Source organism: Onychomys torridus, chromosome 13, assembly GCF_903995425.1.
Source record: "Onychomys torridus chromosome 13, mOncTor1.1, whole genome shotgun sequence".
NCBI lineage: Eukaryota > Metazoa > Chordata > Mammalia > Rodentia > Cricetidae > Onychomys > Onychomys torridus.
The window spans coordinates 77,285,506-77,303,338 of NC_050455.1; the positions used below are offsets into that span (position 1 = coordinate 77,285,506).

General features: G+C 36.0%; 1 protein-coding gene and 1 pseudogene across 1 annotated transcript in view; one reads left to right on the plus strand and one right to left on the minus strand.

Annotated features, from left to right (window-relative positions):
- Positions 1 to 17,833, minus strand: part of Dok6 (docking protein 6) — a 465,356-nt gene that overhangs the window by 73,223 nt on the left and 374,300 nt on the right. The window lies entirely within an intron of this gene.
- Positions 13,704 to 14,574, plus strand: LOC118594520 (annotated as a pseudogene).

The following is a 17,833-nucleotide window of genomic DNA, read 5'->3' on the forward strand; positions in this document are numbered from 1 at the left end:
TGTTTCCATGTTCCCAGTTCTAGAAGCATAATCATTTGTCACCACACTCAGCTTTCTCTTTCTTTTGGGTTATAGAGACTAAACTCTGATTTCCTGCTTGTGAGGCAAGCATTTTGCCAATGAATGTATGTATCTGCCTAGCCCCTAGAATATTCTACTTTTAAAGCTAGATGTGTGGCTACCTAGCATTTCTTACCCCATAGTTTCCAGGGTGGTGATCTTACATCCTTATAAGTTTGATATATAGGTAAAAGCCAAAACAGATCACTGCCATTTTTGCTAGACTCAAGTAATGGAACTTCATATATTAAGAAATTAGCCAGAATTTGGAAGAATGGAGTGCTCCACTTCTATTACTACAGACAAATTCTTAGCCACACTTTTTCATTATGTGGAGTAACAGAACTGGTGATTAGAAACACTGCTTGGGAATACAAACCCTCAAGCATTCCCACAGCATGTGCCAGGCTTGTTTGTATGCATCCAGGAAATTTCTGAGGAATTCTCATGGTCCTCTCACTAAACCCACCTTGAAATGACAGAAGTTGCTTGGATCCATCTCTGCCTGCTCCAGTAATTAGGACTCTGGCCACAGCCAGCTTTCTCTGCACTGTCCACTGCCCAGATAATTGCTGTGACATTTCATTTCTCTCTTCCGAAAGGAACACTCAGGCAGAAAGCTCATTCTTCTAGAAAGAGCTCCAGGCCTTCAGTTGCTGTGTGATTGCAGTTCACAGTTCAATGCCCTGCTCTTTAGTTCACAGTCAAGGGCTGCTTTGCAGTTTGATTACTTTGAGGTAAAAGAAGTCTAGGCAGATACAGAACTTTTTCTTCTTTTCCACTTGTTAGGAGATGGTTAAATGCAGATAAAGGTGCTCATTAAAGGCCTTTTCCTTTGAATATGGCAACAGATTCTGCCTGCTAAATGGATAAGATTCCCACATGGACCACCATTAAATGAACCCATCTCAATAATGAAGGAATTCTGTTATAAGAGAACTTGATATTTTGTATAGCATATTATCAGTGATGTTTGAATTTGTAGATGAAAAAACACAATAGTAGAAAACCATTCTGGAAGGTCAGAGTATATATTAATTTTCAATATAATTTCTTTTTCCTTGGACCAATGATAACAAGATATATTCATTCTCATACTGGAACATAGAAAAAGCTAGGTACTATCAGAGATATGTAACTAAAATATATGAGGATATTTGATAGAATTACTTTTTAAAATTAGTTTTATTATTCTTTCTTTGTGTGCATGTGTGTATGAGAAAGAGAGATAGAAAGACAGAGAGACAGAGACAGAGACAGACAGGCATTCACCATGTGCATGTGGAAGTCAAAGTCTGGGTGTCAGCTCTTCTCTAGTGTGGGTTCTGAGAATCTAAATCTAAATCAGCCTTGTATGGCCTGCCTTTTACTCACTGAAGTTTCTCCCTGCCCCTTGGCAGAATTCTTTACAATAGAATAGTGCTGAAACATGGTAGATACTAAACATGAAGGTGAGAACTGAATGCCATGAGAAGTAGGCAGGATCCTGGCACAATGAAAGAGACACACATAATAGACTATCAGTTTGCTGAGTGAAAAATAAACACCTTAGCTGCATGAGAAGCAGTCTGGGGTTATTACTGTTTTTAGCTAAAGCCATACTTATGTCATGATGTATCTAAGGAGAATAAATAGACATTAATTTGTTTAAATTTAATGTCTGCAATACCACAGCTTCTCAACAGAAACAGAAAACAACTTCAGTCAATGCAGTTTTACTTTCCATTCATGTTGCTTCTTAACCATTTAATTCTCAACATAGGAATAATTTTTTTCCCTAGGGATAGTGAAAATGTCATTTCTTTCTGAAATTCCGTGTTTCCTCCTTTAACATAGATGACAGGAGATGACAGGAAAGTGGTGCTGGCTCAAAGCAAGTTTGAATTTTGTCTCTAGCCATGAAAAGAACTCAAATTTTGAACTTAAACTTGTATTCTGACCCATTACATCATTTACTTCAGTTTTTTTTTTAATTATGAGGGAAGAGTTTGATTCTGAGTTCCTGCCTCATACCCCTAGTAGCCATAAGTTTTCACCAGAAAGAAAGACTGCATCTTAAAGCAGAAATGATCTTTTGTCTTTGGGTGCCAATGTGACTATAATCACAAGTCTCAAGTGGACACTGGAGATATATGTGATGAATGCAGAGTCGCCTCATGTTTTAGCCACTTTCTTCATCTCCAAACACCTGACAAAAAGCCAAGTCGAAAGAGGAAGGATTTATTTGGTCCCATAGTCCAGGAGGATTAAGTGAGATATTTGCTGCCATGATTCTTTGCCACCTCAGATCTTGGCAGAACAGAAAGCAGGAGTCTGAGGTGGGCTGTAAACCTCAAGAGTGATTACCAGGGACCCACTTCCTCTACCTACACCCTACTCTCCAGTTTCCATACTTTCCCAAAACAGCACCTGCACCTGGGGACCAAATACTCAAATCGGAGCATCTCCACAGGATGATTCACATCCAAATCATAAAACTTCAGAACTCTTGAGCTGTAGTTAGATTTTTCCTGTCTGGCCCATAGTCAGGACAAATCTCTCTCACCTGCCAGGCCCATAGACAATCAGAACCAACTGAGTAAACACACAGACACTTATATTGCTTACAAACTGTATGGCCGTGGCAGGCTTCTTGTTATCTACTTCTTCTATCTTAAATTAACCCATTTCTATAAATCTATACTTTGCCACGTGGCTTGTTGTTTACCAGTACCTTACATCTTGTCATGGCAGTATCTCTCTCCTCAGCCTTCCTTTTCCCAGCCTTCTCCTCCTCCTTGTCCCGCCTACCTTATCCTTCCTGCCTGGCTACTGGCCAATCAGCACTTTATTTTAACCAATCAGAGCAACACATTTGACATACAGAACATCCCACAGCATTGAGCAGTATGGAACCTGCTTGCTTTTTTGTCCCATCACTATGCACAATGAATATATGCTAATACAAATTTTATGCATAAAAAGTTAAAACAATTTTCACCTTTAATAAAACCTGATTGTTACTATTATTCATTAAAAGGAATGTTAATCTGAAATGGTAATTTTCCCAAGATGTTGAAGTGCTCTGATGTGTTCTATTCTGGTGCATTTCTATTTTCATGCATAGAAAAACATCACTTACTACTCTTCCATGAGACTCTCCTGTTGAAACGGTAGGTCAGCTGAAGCCTTTTTAGATTGTTAATTTATAGATTGCGGAATATCAAGGAAGTAAATAAGACAGCCATTTCTCATCAAGTTGTCTGGCTTCGTTACCTGATGATTCTGCTACAGACAAGGGTGTGTTTAAGAGTCATTATGACAATTTACACATTCTGAGTATACTAATGCATAGCGTCTTGTGCCAAACTCTTTGCCAGTGTTCCAAATGATCTTTCAGACTCCTTGGATAGCTTTACTCACTGTTGGTTAAGTGCCAAGTGTAAATGGATCATATACTATAAACAGTACCTTGGTGTTGGGATCGCCATCTACTCCTTAATTTTTATGTTACATATCATGGATAATTTCTATTCTACCTCTCTAATACCCTACACAATGAAACTGAAACTGAGCCTCTAATTGCTTCACATTACAAAGGTCTCATTTATAGCTTTGGGTAATGACCACAGTCCCTGGGAATTCAATCACTTGAGTGACAGAGAAAAAGCTATAGGTATCTAGATTTCTGATGATATTCTCACACACAGTGGGTAATTGCCAGTTCCAATGAGTCGCTGGGTATTCATCCTGCTTCCTGAGGAAAGTGTCAGTGCAACTGATTTAATTTCAAGGAGATCAAGTTTATAAGCCAGTTAATCCTTAGAAGTAAGGAAGATAGATGTGTTAACAAAGTATAGACTTTTTAGAATGTGAGTATTCCAGTCAATATTCTCTCCTATCTAAAACATGTGTCCCTTCTGGGGCTCCAGGAGGTTGTAGCACTGGAGAACCTGAAAATATCCCAGAGATGCCAGGTGACTCATGACTCAGCAGTTTCTTCAGAGATACTCTGATGGCGTCAAAGAGCTGTGAGTTAATAAACTAGACAAAGTGTGTGAATAGACATGAGCTAGCAATGGGCTGAATGAACATAAAGTGCTTGTGGGTACAGCATGGAGAACTTGATTATTTTTTACTGCATTTTAAGGTATGTTTTTTTTTTTTTAAGTTATCTGCTTTTTGGGTGTTCCTTTATGAAGTATCTAAACTTATTGAATTAAATCACTGTTCCTAACTTTCATTGTTTTATTGCTTATAGGAACAAATATTTCTTAACTGACATTCATTAAATTTTTGAGTATTTTTGAAACTATAAACTGCATCTCAAAACTAGCAAATTGAGACTTTCCATTACTAGGGAGTTGTATTTCACTAGACAATATTCTATTTTACTCAGGGTATGAAAAAATGAATTGACTGCAGCACTGAAATCCCCCATCACAAAGTATGAATAATGTATTACTTTTAACCTTTACCATTCCACATTTTAAGAATTGACTTCCTTATCGAAAAGATATATACACACTAAAGAAGAGACAGCATCTTCAAAAAATGGTGTTGGTTAAACTGAATGGCTCTATGTAAAAGAATCAAATAGACCCTTATCACGCAATCTCAACTCTAAAGGGATTAAAGACCCCAACATAAGGTCAGCTACTCTGAATCTGATAGAAGAGAAAGTGGGCAATGGTCTTTGCTCATTGACCCAGTAAAGTACTTTATGAACAGAACACCAAAAGCACAGGCACTAAAAACAACAAATAATAAGTGAGATACCATGAAACTGAAAAGCTATATGACAAAGGACACCATCATTTAGAAAAAGCTATAGGCTACAGAATGGGAAAAGATCTCTACTGATTTCGTATCTACTACAGGGCTAATATCTAAAATACATAAAGAACTGAAAAAAAAAACTGGACATCAGGAAGATAAATAACCCAATTAAAAATGGGGTACAGATCTAAAAAGAGAGTTCTCAAAATATGAAATATAACTGGCCAAGAAACACTTAAAGAAATGTTCAACATTCTTAGTTATCAAGAAATCACAAATCAAACCTTTCGGAGTGATCTTACACCACTAAGAATGACCAAGATCAATAAAACAAACGGCAGCTCATGCTGGTGAGGATGTTCAGTAAGGGTAACTCTTGTTCATTGATGGTGGGAGTGCAAACTTGTACAAGCCACTATGGAAATCAGTGTTACAGTTCCTAAGGAAGCAGGGAATAGATCTACCTCAAGATCTGGCTATACCATTCTTTGGCATATACTCAAAGGACTCTACATCCTACTACAGGGACACTGTCTCAACACTTACTCATTGTTGCTGTATTCATAATAGTCAGAAACTTTATACTGGTCATTAAAAGGTGAATAGGTAAATAAAATGTGGCACATTTACACAATAGAATATTATTCAGTAGTTAAAAAAGAATCATGAAATTTGCAGGTAAGTGGATAAAGCTAGACAAAAAGCACCCTGAGTGTATTGACATGTGGTTTCACTATACAGCCTGGAAAAGAATGAAACTGTCCATCTTCCTGCCTCAGTCTCCTCAGTGCTGGGACTAGAGACACATGCGGCCATGTTAAGGATTCTGATGTATTTTTGAGTAGTTTATAAATTATAAACATAGCTTTATAAAAGCAATCTCTCTATAACCTAAAATTAAATTTCCTTGTATCTTTTTCACTTCAGGGTATTATTTTACCCTGTTAGAAATAAAATTCGGGATAATTGAAGGTTTTCTTTAGTATTGAATAGAAATAGGAGTATCTGAAGAGTTGAAGACTTTGTTCTTTTAAGTTCCTGGTGTGATTCTGCTTTCAGTAGGAGGAGAAAGGAAGACACCTCTAAATAGCAAGATGAATTGTATTCTAATTCCCTTTGATTTCTCCCTTAGGAGTCACCCTGATTTTAGAAAGTTCTCAAGTTTGGAGACGCCTATCTTCATTTTGACCACTCCATTATTATTAGAATTACAAACCATACCAACCACATTCTTCAAAATAGCTATCATAAAAAAATATAATAACAACCATTGGCAAAGATATGAAGCCACTAAAGTCCCATGCTTGTCCTAATGGAATAAAAACTGATATGAACATTTGGAGAAAGCTAACCATACCATTTAAGGCTGAGAATATAAATAATTTATAACCAAGATGTTCCAGTTTGAATATATAGAAAGAACATTTACAAAAGAACTATTCATAATAAACAATAATTCTATATAGCTCAAATTCCAATTGGCAGTATATGATAGATAATTAATGTGAAATATTCCTAAGTACACTACAATATTATGTAAGAGTTAGAACCAGCCAGTGGCTGCCATATGAAAACATATACATGTCTTTATTGAGCAAAATTATCAAGTAATAATATTTATATTCTCATGTTGTCATTTACACATGGTTAAAAAACAAGAAAAGCTAAATTAAAGGCAAGATTGAAGTTACAGTCATAGGAACAGCCATTGGAAGAGGACCAGAGTCTTCTGGCCTCAGGTTGGTTTTCAATTTGGGTGATTTAATGAAAATTCATAGAGCTATACTGCAGTTTTCTATTCCTTATTCTATTTTTTATGGTTTTCTTTTTACATCATATTTAAAAAGAATTAAATTACTATAAAACACTAGATTCCTTATCCAATTGGTTGATGAGTATGTCCAAATTTGGAGGCTGTATTTTACTTTTTTTTTGACACCAGACATGAAACACTATTCTAAACTGAGAGATAACTTTAATTTACTTCATGTAATGTGGTTTTCTGAATAGAAATGGCACATATTGATTCATGTAGTTAGACATGAGGTTTCTAGTTGGTGGCAGTGTTTGGGGAGGTTATGGAAACTTTAAGAGTTTAACTGTAGCAAGGTTCAGCCTTGTGGAGGGAGTACACAGCTAGGGATGGGCTTTGACAGTTCATAGCCTAGCCCCACCCCTGCTTGCTGTCCCTGATTCGTGCCTGTGTATGAAAATATGATATCTCAGCTTCCCTCTCCTCTACCTGCAGTCATTTCTTACCAGCTGTTATGGAACCATAAGCCAAAACAAATTCTTCTGCAAGTGTTTTCTGGCTGTAGTATTTTATCACAACAACAAAATTAGAAAATACATCACCTAAAAATAACTTTAGAACAGTTGTTGGTAGTTACTCTTCCACATCTCAAAAAGATGTGAGGAAAACATTTATCATTTTAAAAGTTTGAAGATCATTGCATCTGGAAGCTGTACTCCTGTTCTCAGACAGTGGATGGATCCTTCCACTTCCATTACTCAGGAATTTAGCTTTGGTTACTACTCAAATATCAGTGCATGTGTCCTATATGCCAATGTGTGGCCAATGTCACCTACATGACATTTAGTACAACCTTGGGCATTAGTTCAGACATGTGGCAATTTGAATCTTTAATTAACCCAAGTCGACCTTACCATTTACACCAATAATGAAACTCCAGTCAGAGGAAGTTTGGCAAGACCCTACTATTACTTTTCCTTATACATCTTTTTAAATTTTATTGTTTTCATATGAAAAGTGGACCATTTCTCTGTTTACATTATCTCCAATTTGTACTATCCCTTTTCTTCTCCCCAAACAGAAAGCACTATTTCCTTTTTATTTTATGATCATATTTGTTCCCACCCACCATGGTTGGCTAAAAATTCTACAAACTTATCTGATTTGGCTTGATGTGATCAATATATAAATTTTTGGTAGAAAATCAAAACAGGTGAATGCAGTATGTTTTGCTATATACAGTATGTATGTTTTTAGGGCTTTCCTTTGAAAGTTTTGTCATAGATTTAAGAAATCAAATACTGTAGGCCTCTCCCCATACTTGCTACAATAATTATTGCATCCATTGATGCTTGAATAGACACCATTGCCAACATTATCTCCTCTCCAAAGTGGCTCATAACCTATTTAATAATGTTCTTAGTATTTATGTAAGCACTGTGGTTTCTATAATCATAAAGTATTCCAAGTTTATCTAAATTTCCTGTCCTTCTGGAAAAAAAATCTTTTTTTTTTGTGGGAAATAGTTCAATAGAAAAAAACAAGTGGTCCATTCACTCATTAGATGGTTTCAACTGACCTCATAGTGATTTTAATGTGCTTTCAAAGGTACTGAATTGATAAACTTGAAAGCTTTTATCTTTTTTCTCCCTATACTATAACAAAACACATTATTGACTGCCTTCCTTTTCTTGTATAACTTGTTCTTTTTATTACTAATTTTAGCATAGCAAAGGACATACAATGAAGTGCAAAAATATTTTCTCAATGTTGCACTTACCACAACTACATAAAAACAGTCAAGCTGCTGAAAATTCATATATATACATATATGTGAGATAGTATAGCAAGAACTACAATTTTAAATATTTTCTTATAAAGCCTAGAATTCACTGTGAATTGGTTTAAATACTATATAATAAATCATTCAGGCAAAGCACAATTAAATTATCATATACACCAACGAATACTGTGTGTTAATACTCTATACACATATGCCAAATGCTCATGAGGTTTTGGTTCATTTACAGAAGATATAATTCTTCATACTTCAGAAAGGAAGACTTCAAAGAGTTAAAGCCATTTTATTTTTTAGCATAAATACTTAAAATGTGAATTGGCAACATATGTTTTCCTTGAACTAAAATTATGTATTCTTGAGTAATTTTATAACCATGGTACATAGAAGACCATTAAAACATTAAAGGAGACAGAAATAATTCAACTTGCTATCTCCTACTCTAACTTGTAAGGTTCAGTTTTAGAGCTATGAGATGTTAGTATCACATTATATTTTACTGGAGATATTTTAAAGTATGTTTAAACTGGGTATATACAATTTTGAGGGCTTCACTCAGGGACTATACCTCTATAAAAAAAATGATACCAAGCATTTTAATGATACACTCTTTGTAGTCATCTTTAACAACTGTATGCTAAGCCCCTTTTCACTAAGATTACATGACTGTACAACATAAGTAACATGAAACAAAACAATTGAGGAATGGGGGACTTGTTCAGTTAGTTAATGTTTGCCACATAAGCATGAGGATTTCAGTCAGGTTCTCAGAAAACACTAGATAAGTAAGCGTGGCTCATGTCACTTAATCCTACTTTTCTTGGAGAAGACCAGAAAATTCCTGGTGCTAGCTGGCCAGCCAGTCTAGCTCAATCAGCCAGCTCTAGGTTCAGTAAGAGACCTGATGTCATCTGTAGACATTTGGATACATGAACACACACACACACACACACACACACACACACACACACACACACACACACGCACACAAGCGCATGAGTGTGCATTCATGGGCATTAAGTGAATTAATTGAAAAATAGTGTTATGAATAAAGCATTGTAAGAAAATAATGAAATCTAATGTATGGCAACAATGAGCACTGTGAAAGGCTGTGATGGGATTCTAAATTAGGCAACTGAACAGAAACAAATTCTATAAGTGACACTATACATTGGTGGTAAATCTATTTAAAGAAGAATCCAATGCTGGGTACAATTTAGGGAGGATATGTGTCCATCTTTAATTGAATGTAGTACTGAGACATATTTTATTTTTCACTCGGGTATCCCTTTCTTTGCTAAACTACAGTGGCTTCTGTTGCAGAGTGAGAATCATTGAAGTGTATAATTGAACTAAGACCACCATAGTTAAGAAGTCTGAGGAAATAATTATAGATGACCTGAAAAACTGAATCAATTGAATTTCAATGCACAATATATTTACATGTAAACATTTTAATAAAATGCATAATTATAGATCTACATTTTAGAAGTAAATTCCAGGTTTGATGAATGAGATAATCGATAGGACTTCACCCAAATGATCTTTTTGTTTTACAGCTCCATACAGGTAAACTTCTGTCCCTCACTGTGTCAACAAAGTTTTGCTAATGTTGGACTGTCATATATAAAAGTTCTGGGAAATGAAAGTCCTTGGTGAATTACATACATCGTATGGCATTGATAATGGAAGGCAATCCACCAAGCCTGTTATTTTCCATTCCTTCAAAAAGACATTGAATGTACTTTAATTATAGTGAGTAGGATGAAAATTATGCTTTTCAGTGTAAAGAATTGCCTTTGTGTTTATAGAGTCAGGTTTTGAATTATATTTTCAGTGTCAGCACAGTTGATAAACAGTCTTTGGGTTTTATAATTATACAAAAGAATAATAAAGTAATATTTACCTGCATTACTTAAAGGTCAAACATGTATGACCATAAAAAAGGAAAGTCCGATGATTCTCCCCTTAACATTTCTAAGACACTATGTAAAAACTTTCTAACAAAAACAAAAATCTCCTATTTTCTGGAAATCTTTTTATCCCTATGGAATAACTGTTGTCATATTTGATGTGTCCAGGAAATTGTATGGATTCAATTAAATGCACCAATAAAATGTTTTCAATTGGATAAAGTCAGTCAATCATAGCATGATGATTAATAACCATCACTCAATCATATTTTAGAAATGAATCACAATTTTATATGTGTATAAATATACTAATGTTTGAGAGTAAACTAAGAGTATGCTTCTGATACTGAAATGCCATGACAGTGTTTAAGTGAATGCTTAAAAAGACTCCAAAATATGTGAGATTTTTTCTAAGAAAAAGCTTATAATTCAGTGCTAGAGGCATCTGTAGCTTATGTCTAAGGATCATGAAATTCTCATTATTTTTATTCTCGTAAATTTTACCACATCCTAAATATATTTTGCAATTTTACATGAAAATTACCTTGTGCTGTTCTGTAATATTAATGTCATGTTAATGATAGCAATGAAATGATTGAGCATTTGAATATATACATATATAAGCATATATATGTACATGTGAGTGTGTGTATGTGTGCGTGTGCATGCGTGTGTGTGTGTGTGTGTGTGTGTGTGTGTGTGTGTTTGAAATTGGTGTTACATAGCTCAGTTAGTTTTGAACTAACTATGTAGCCAAGATCATTCCTGATCCTTGGCCTCTAATACTCAAAGGCTACTACTGCAGATATTCATCACCATGTTTGGTTTGAATATTCATTTTAAATAAACATATTTAAATCATGTTTATTTTGCATGATTACATGAAATTTTCATGCTCTCTGAAACAATGAATAATATTAAATGAAAATTATAATTTTTATAAAGTTAGTATAGGGCTTCATGTTTTTCAAGTACATTCTAAATAAATCAAGTACAGAAATACAAAACCATATATTATTAGTTTGGGTTTATTTTTGGTAAACAAGGAAGTACACAGAGTAATTAAAAAAAAAAACTTGAAAGATGTTCTGAAACAGAGTTTAGGCTAGACTCAGAATTCATTTTCCTGGCCACCTGAGAACATAATCAGCATTTGGCTTTCAAAGATAAGACTTTTGGTTAAAACAAGCATGTGGTGATGTATGCCTGTAATCTAAGCACATGGGAGGAGACAGCAGGATCAGTGGGACTTGCTGACCATCCAGTTTCTAGCTCAATTTCTAACCTTAAGATTCACTGAGAGACCCTGTCTCTAAAACTAAGGCGGATAATTAAGGAAGCCGATTGCCATCAACCTCTGACTCTACATGTGTGCACTATATACATGTACATACACACACTCACATACATATACATATACATATACATATACATATACATATACATATACATATACACACTCACACACACACATGAGAAGTAACACCAAATCCCACAGCTTTTCCTGAGGATAACATGAATATAGCATTTTCATTTAAATTATTAACTTAGTTTTATAATTTTCCAGTGTCAAGCATAAAAATATATTGTTTGTTTTCGAAAGGGTATGAAGTTGGAAGGAATATATGGGAGGGGCTAAGAAGGGGGAAACTGTGACCAGATTATATTGTAAAAAGAAATAAAAACAAAAATGAAAAAAAAGAAGAGGAAAAATATTTGAGCCTTTCTTGACTGATATGGAAACACATGTAAATCCTGTCATTCAATTTTAAACTAGTTAAGTTATGAATAGTGAGTACACTGTGGTCAAGTTTAACTGTGATGTTAGATTACCTATAGAAAATATAGAAAATGTATAACATGTACATTTTTTACTAATGCTGGTACATACCCAGGGACATATTTTATTTTCGCTTTCTTCTTAATACATTTTCTATATTTAATTAAACTCCACTTTCACAAATATTACAATGTGCAGAGATTGTGCTCACCAAAACTTAAAGTACTAATACAGCCCTCCTAATTCCTGTATTGTTTGTTTTCTGCAAATCTGAAAAGGGGTTTAACTTTTCTTGTACTAATATTTATAGAATCAGAGAATCTTTTCATAATTGAGAACACAGTTTTCTTTTTCCAGTCATACACCATAAATAGGATAAATAAAATACTTTCACTGTTATTTTTTAATGAATGTATGATAATTTGAAGAATATGCTGTTTATTCAGAGACAGTAAAGCATTTTTCTGAATTTATAGGGCATTATGGGACTTATGTGATCACTGGCATGATTTCACAAGAATAAAGCCAAAGAAAAATAATGGAAGTGTGGACTTTAACTAACTGTGCCACATTGGCACACATCCCCTCCCCTCATATGACTTCATGAAAATTCCAGATGGGCAAAAAGGAGAAGGGAAGGTCTTTTCCACTTTGATAAGCTAGTGTCTGCAAGAAGAGGCTGATATAGAGATATACAAGACACTTCACCACGCTTACAGTCAATCACAAGTAGAAGGATGATGGTGTCAGTGGAAGCGACAAGGTAAAGAGAAGGTAAAAACTGGAAAGGATATTTTCCTTTGAGATGGTCAAGACTCAGATATCAGAGTCGTTGGAAACGCTGGAGAGATTGGTGAGAACAGAATATAAAGCACCACCAATATCACTTGACAAGTATGAGTAGAGATGCTTTTATATACATCAAGAATCTAATGGTTAACTCCCTGTGTTCTCCATTATATTCCAAACTACAAATAATGCCTGAGTTCTGCTAAAGATTCGTGTAGAAAAGAGCCTGCAAAATTGTTTTTCGTCACTTTTCCCATATCTTATCAACTCTCTAGGAAAGCAGGTTTAAAGCCCCAAAGTCTATAAAGGAGCAAACAGCCAGGTATAATAGCCTGTGCCTTTAATCTCAGCACGTGCAAGACTGAGGCAGGAGGATCACCATGAGTTTGAGGCTATCCTTAGCTACAGAATGAAACCCTTTACTAATCAACTAACTATGAAAACATCAGTAACAGGTCCGGGGTACTGCCTGACCCAAACTGCAGGCCAGCATGGTGGCCTGACTTCCAGCATTCCATGGAAGCGTAGCACGCAAGGCCTGGAAGTCATTGGTGCGTGCCCAAGGGGGCCTGAAGTGCATTGGGAGTACTTTACAGGGCCTCAAGGAGAGCAAGCCTGGGGCACCCACTGCTGCCTGCCCTTTCCAGCTCCTCCCTGGAGAGCTCTGTGTGGGGTGATTGAAGCTGAGGCGCTGGCTGCCAGTGAGGGAGGACTGTGAAGCTTACGAACATCCTGCTCACCGGTACACCAGGGGTTGGAAAAACCACGCTAGGCAAGGATCTTGCATCAAGATCAGGACTGAAGTACATTAATGTGGAGGATTTAGTTCAAGAAGTCTGATCACCAGATATCATGGAGTATGGCAAGATGGCTTCTCCCAAGAGCATGCCGAAAGATGCACAGATGATGGCACAAATCCTTAAGGATATGAGGAATACAGAATATGAGCCAAGAGTTATAAATCAGATGCTGGAGTTTGCCTTCCAATACGTGACCACAATTCTAGATGATGCTAAAATATACTCAAGCCACACTAAGAAGGCGACTGTTGATGCAGACGATGTGCGGTTGGCCATCCAGTGCCTTGCGACCAGTCGTTCACTTCTCCTCCCCCGAGAGCTATTTATTTATTTATTTATTTACTCACTCACTCACTCACTTATTTATCTATCTATCTATCTATCTATCTATCTATCTATCTATCTATCTATCTATCTATTTATTTAGATATTGCAAGACAAAGAAACTAAACCCCTTTGCCATTGATCAAGCCATATTCAAGTCCTAGATTGCCATTGGTAGATATTGTCTAACTGCCCCAAATTATAGGCTCAAGTCCTTACAAAAAAAGGCATCTACTCTTGCAGGAAGAATAACAGTTCCATGGTTAAGTGTTGGTTCAGTTTCTAGCAGACCAAGTACTCCCAAGTAGGCACACCAACTCTGCAAACTATGTGTGTCTCAACTACAGTAGGCACTCCAACGTCCCTCACAGGACAGGTTTGCAGTGTAGATGCCTGCTTCTCAGTCCCCTGCCGTGAAAGCTTCAACCCCTGCAACATCGGCAGTTCAGAATGATCTGATCAACCACCCACTCATTGGGTCCAAAGACATCCTTATTACTATTAATATGGTATCACAAAATACAGCCAGTGAGTCAGCAAATGTCCTGAAAAGACAGCGTGAAGATGATGATGATGATGGTGACTATGATAATTTGTAATCTAGCCTTCATGCGTGTAACATGTGTAGTTTGTCTTGAATCCATTGTACTGAAATTAAACAAGCATGTTTTATGTTCTAAAGCTGTATTTTAGAAAATGTTATTTAATAAGTACACATACTATGCCTTTCAATTGAAATGTTCAGTTTTCATAGAACTAGTAATGGCTTTTCATCAACCTATATGCATAAAAAATAAAATTGTCATTTATCAATTTAAAAAAAAAACCATCAGTAACATTAGTTGAAGTACTATGCTACATTGTCACAGGCTAAATCAGAATCCTTTAGAGATTTTCCTCTAATGTGTTTATCCATATTGCTAAATGACAACATTTTTATTTATTTTTTTTTATCATTAAATTTTCTATTCATTTTACATACCAACCACAGATCCCCCTGTCCTCCCTCCTCCTGCCCACCAGGCTTCCTCCTCAAACCCCCCACCCCCATTCCCACCTTCTACAAGGCAAGGCCTCCCATGGGGAGTCAGCAGAGCCTGGCACATTCAGTTGAGGCAGGTCCAAGCCCCTCCCCCTGCACCAAGGAGTCCCACCACAGGCACTGGGCTCCAAAAAGGCAGCTCATACACCATGGATGGATTCCAGGTCCCCTAGACAGTTCAAGCTAAACAACTGTCTTGCCTATCCAGAGGGCCTAGTCCAGTTCCATGGGGGCTCCACAGCTGTTGGTCCACAGTTCATGAGCTTCTTCTGGCAGGCTGTTTCAGTAAGTTTTCCTATCATGAGCTCGATGTCCCTTGCTCATACAATCCCTCCTCTCATCAATTGGACTCCTGGAGCTCGGTCTGGCACTTGGCCATGGATTTCTGCATCTGCTTCCGACAATATTTTTTTATTTTATTTTAATTTTTGCGATTTTTATTTGGATCATTTACATCCCTCTCTAAATCCTGCAAATTGATGAAATGTTAAAATTACACACACACACACACACACACACACACACACACACACGTTGCCTGGAAGACACAGACAGTACAGAAAGCATCATAAAACCATGCACTGGAGATTGGATAACCTATCAAAGTGCTTTATCTATGGAGAAAATTATTCTCTTTCTCACAGCAGACATTAATTGCCTGTAGTTTTTTTATCTAGGGGTAGGACCTTGTGAATTTTTCCTGATCCACAGTGGTGTGTCATCTGGTGTCACTATATAGATTTTGTTTAGATAACCATATGGTTGAATTGTCATGGGTGTACCTTCTTTGTCATAGCTAAGAGACACTATCTAGCACCAGGCATCTTGGTTGTCTGGTTTTCACAATTTTTCTGCCATGTTTTCTGAAACTTTCCTTGAACCACAGGCATAGAAGTCATGTTGTATATGTATCAATTAGAATGATGTACCCCATAGTTACTTCATCATTTTGACCAGTTGTGGATCTCAACCTTAGCCAACTACCAGTGTCTTACAGATGTTGACCCTAGAACAGACCCTATTCAGCTATCTTCTGAAACCAACAATTTCCATCTATAATCTAAATATTTGTCCTTATATCCACAGATAAGTATATCCCTTATTGCAAAAGAGCCAATAGAAAAGATTCAGAGAGATTGAGTCACTGTATTAGTTAGGGTTATCTAGAGGAACAGAAATGGTAGAAATAATATTTACAAAGACTATTTATTAGAGTGGCTTACAGGTTGTGGTCCAGCTAGTCCAACAATGGCTTTTTATCAATGGAAAGTCCAATAAAACAGTAATACAATAGTTCAATCCTTAAAGCTCCAGAAATGGAATTTAATCATAATCATTTCTACTTGCAGCAATGGGGGTATATTTAGTTAAATTTTTATATTGATTCTTTGGTATTTGTCAGATTTTTCAAGATCACATACTAGAATAACCTCTTCTCTGCAGAAGATACAAACAAATGTTTACTTAAGGGCAGTAAACCTTGAAGGCATTTGCACCTTTGCTAGGGAAGCCACCTAAAGAGTCAACAGTGAATACAATGGGGAGACCCTGTTCTTCAGCCTCAATGCTTAAAGCATAGAAGAAAATAAGCAACAGGGTGAAAAGTGTAGGAGCAATGATTTGGAGTGATTTTTTTTCAAGTCTCCACAGTAAGACACAAAAGAAGTTGGAGAGAAGGAGGAACACATTTGAACTTGCTGTAAACTTAGTTAAAAGCCTGGAAGGTAATAATGAAAAGTCATAGTAACCCTCAAGGGTCAAATCAACTATTTTACATACACAATGTGCTTCAAACTGTTTTCACAAAAGGAGCAATGCTCAACTATACAGAACTTATCTTTAAACACTAAGGATTTTTCACAAATTGCTTAGATGACTTCCATCTGGGTCGTCTCATTTAAAGCCTATTTGAGAATAGCTGTTGCCTGCTCTTCAGAGAAATAATTCTTGTAAACCTTGATTATGGTTCAGGGAGAATGTACCCACACAGAAGGATGGAAACTATAAATGTTTTATTCTGTTCTGTCTTCAATTCTGTCAACCCTGGAGTTAGTCACAGAGCCACAAACAAGCTAGAAAGTCAAGACAGCTTGTTTGACAATCCTAATATTTGTCTTGAAGGAGTTCTTTTGCATTTTTGTCCTTCAGTTTCTTTATTTATGAAATAGAGACACTAATTGTACCAGTGTCAGAAAATTGGTGGGAAAGTGATCAATAAATGTGAACAAAGTTGGCAGCACCTTTCTTCATACCTGGAACCTGCAACCATAACTAACTTCTTAGGAATTAAGGCACTTTATGTAGGACATATATATGGACAATACCACTAGCTAGTACCATCTCTTGTTCACAGTAGAGTACTATAGTGCATATACACGCTTCCAAATGGTTCAACTTCTTTAATTCCAATATAGACCTGGCATATCCATGGTAGAAGTCAGTTCATTGTCTGTCCATGCTCACCACTTACTGAGTGTGGCAGTTAAGTTATTGAAGAAGGAGACTTCAAGTTTCCTGACTTACAGTATTGAGTGGTCTTCAGAAGGATGAGTTTGACTCCCAGTAGTCACTGAAGATGAGGATAATACATTGTGATTTCTATTTTTACAAGATTAAGTTTATTTAATACAACCTTAGAATAACTATATCATTAATACAGAGACATGTTCAAGTAATAAAACTGATTATAATTTTCATCATCTTATTTATTACTTATTTATCTTAACTTTTATAACATCTTACTTAATATAATAAGTAATATGCTATCATTACTTGTATATAATATTACTTATAATAACTAATATAATATTAGTTAT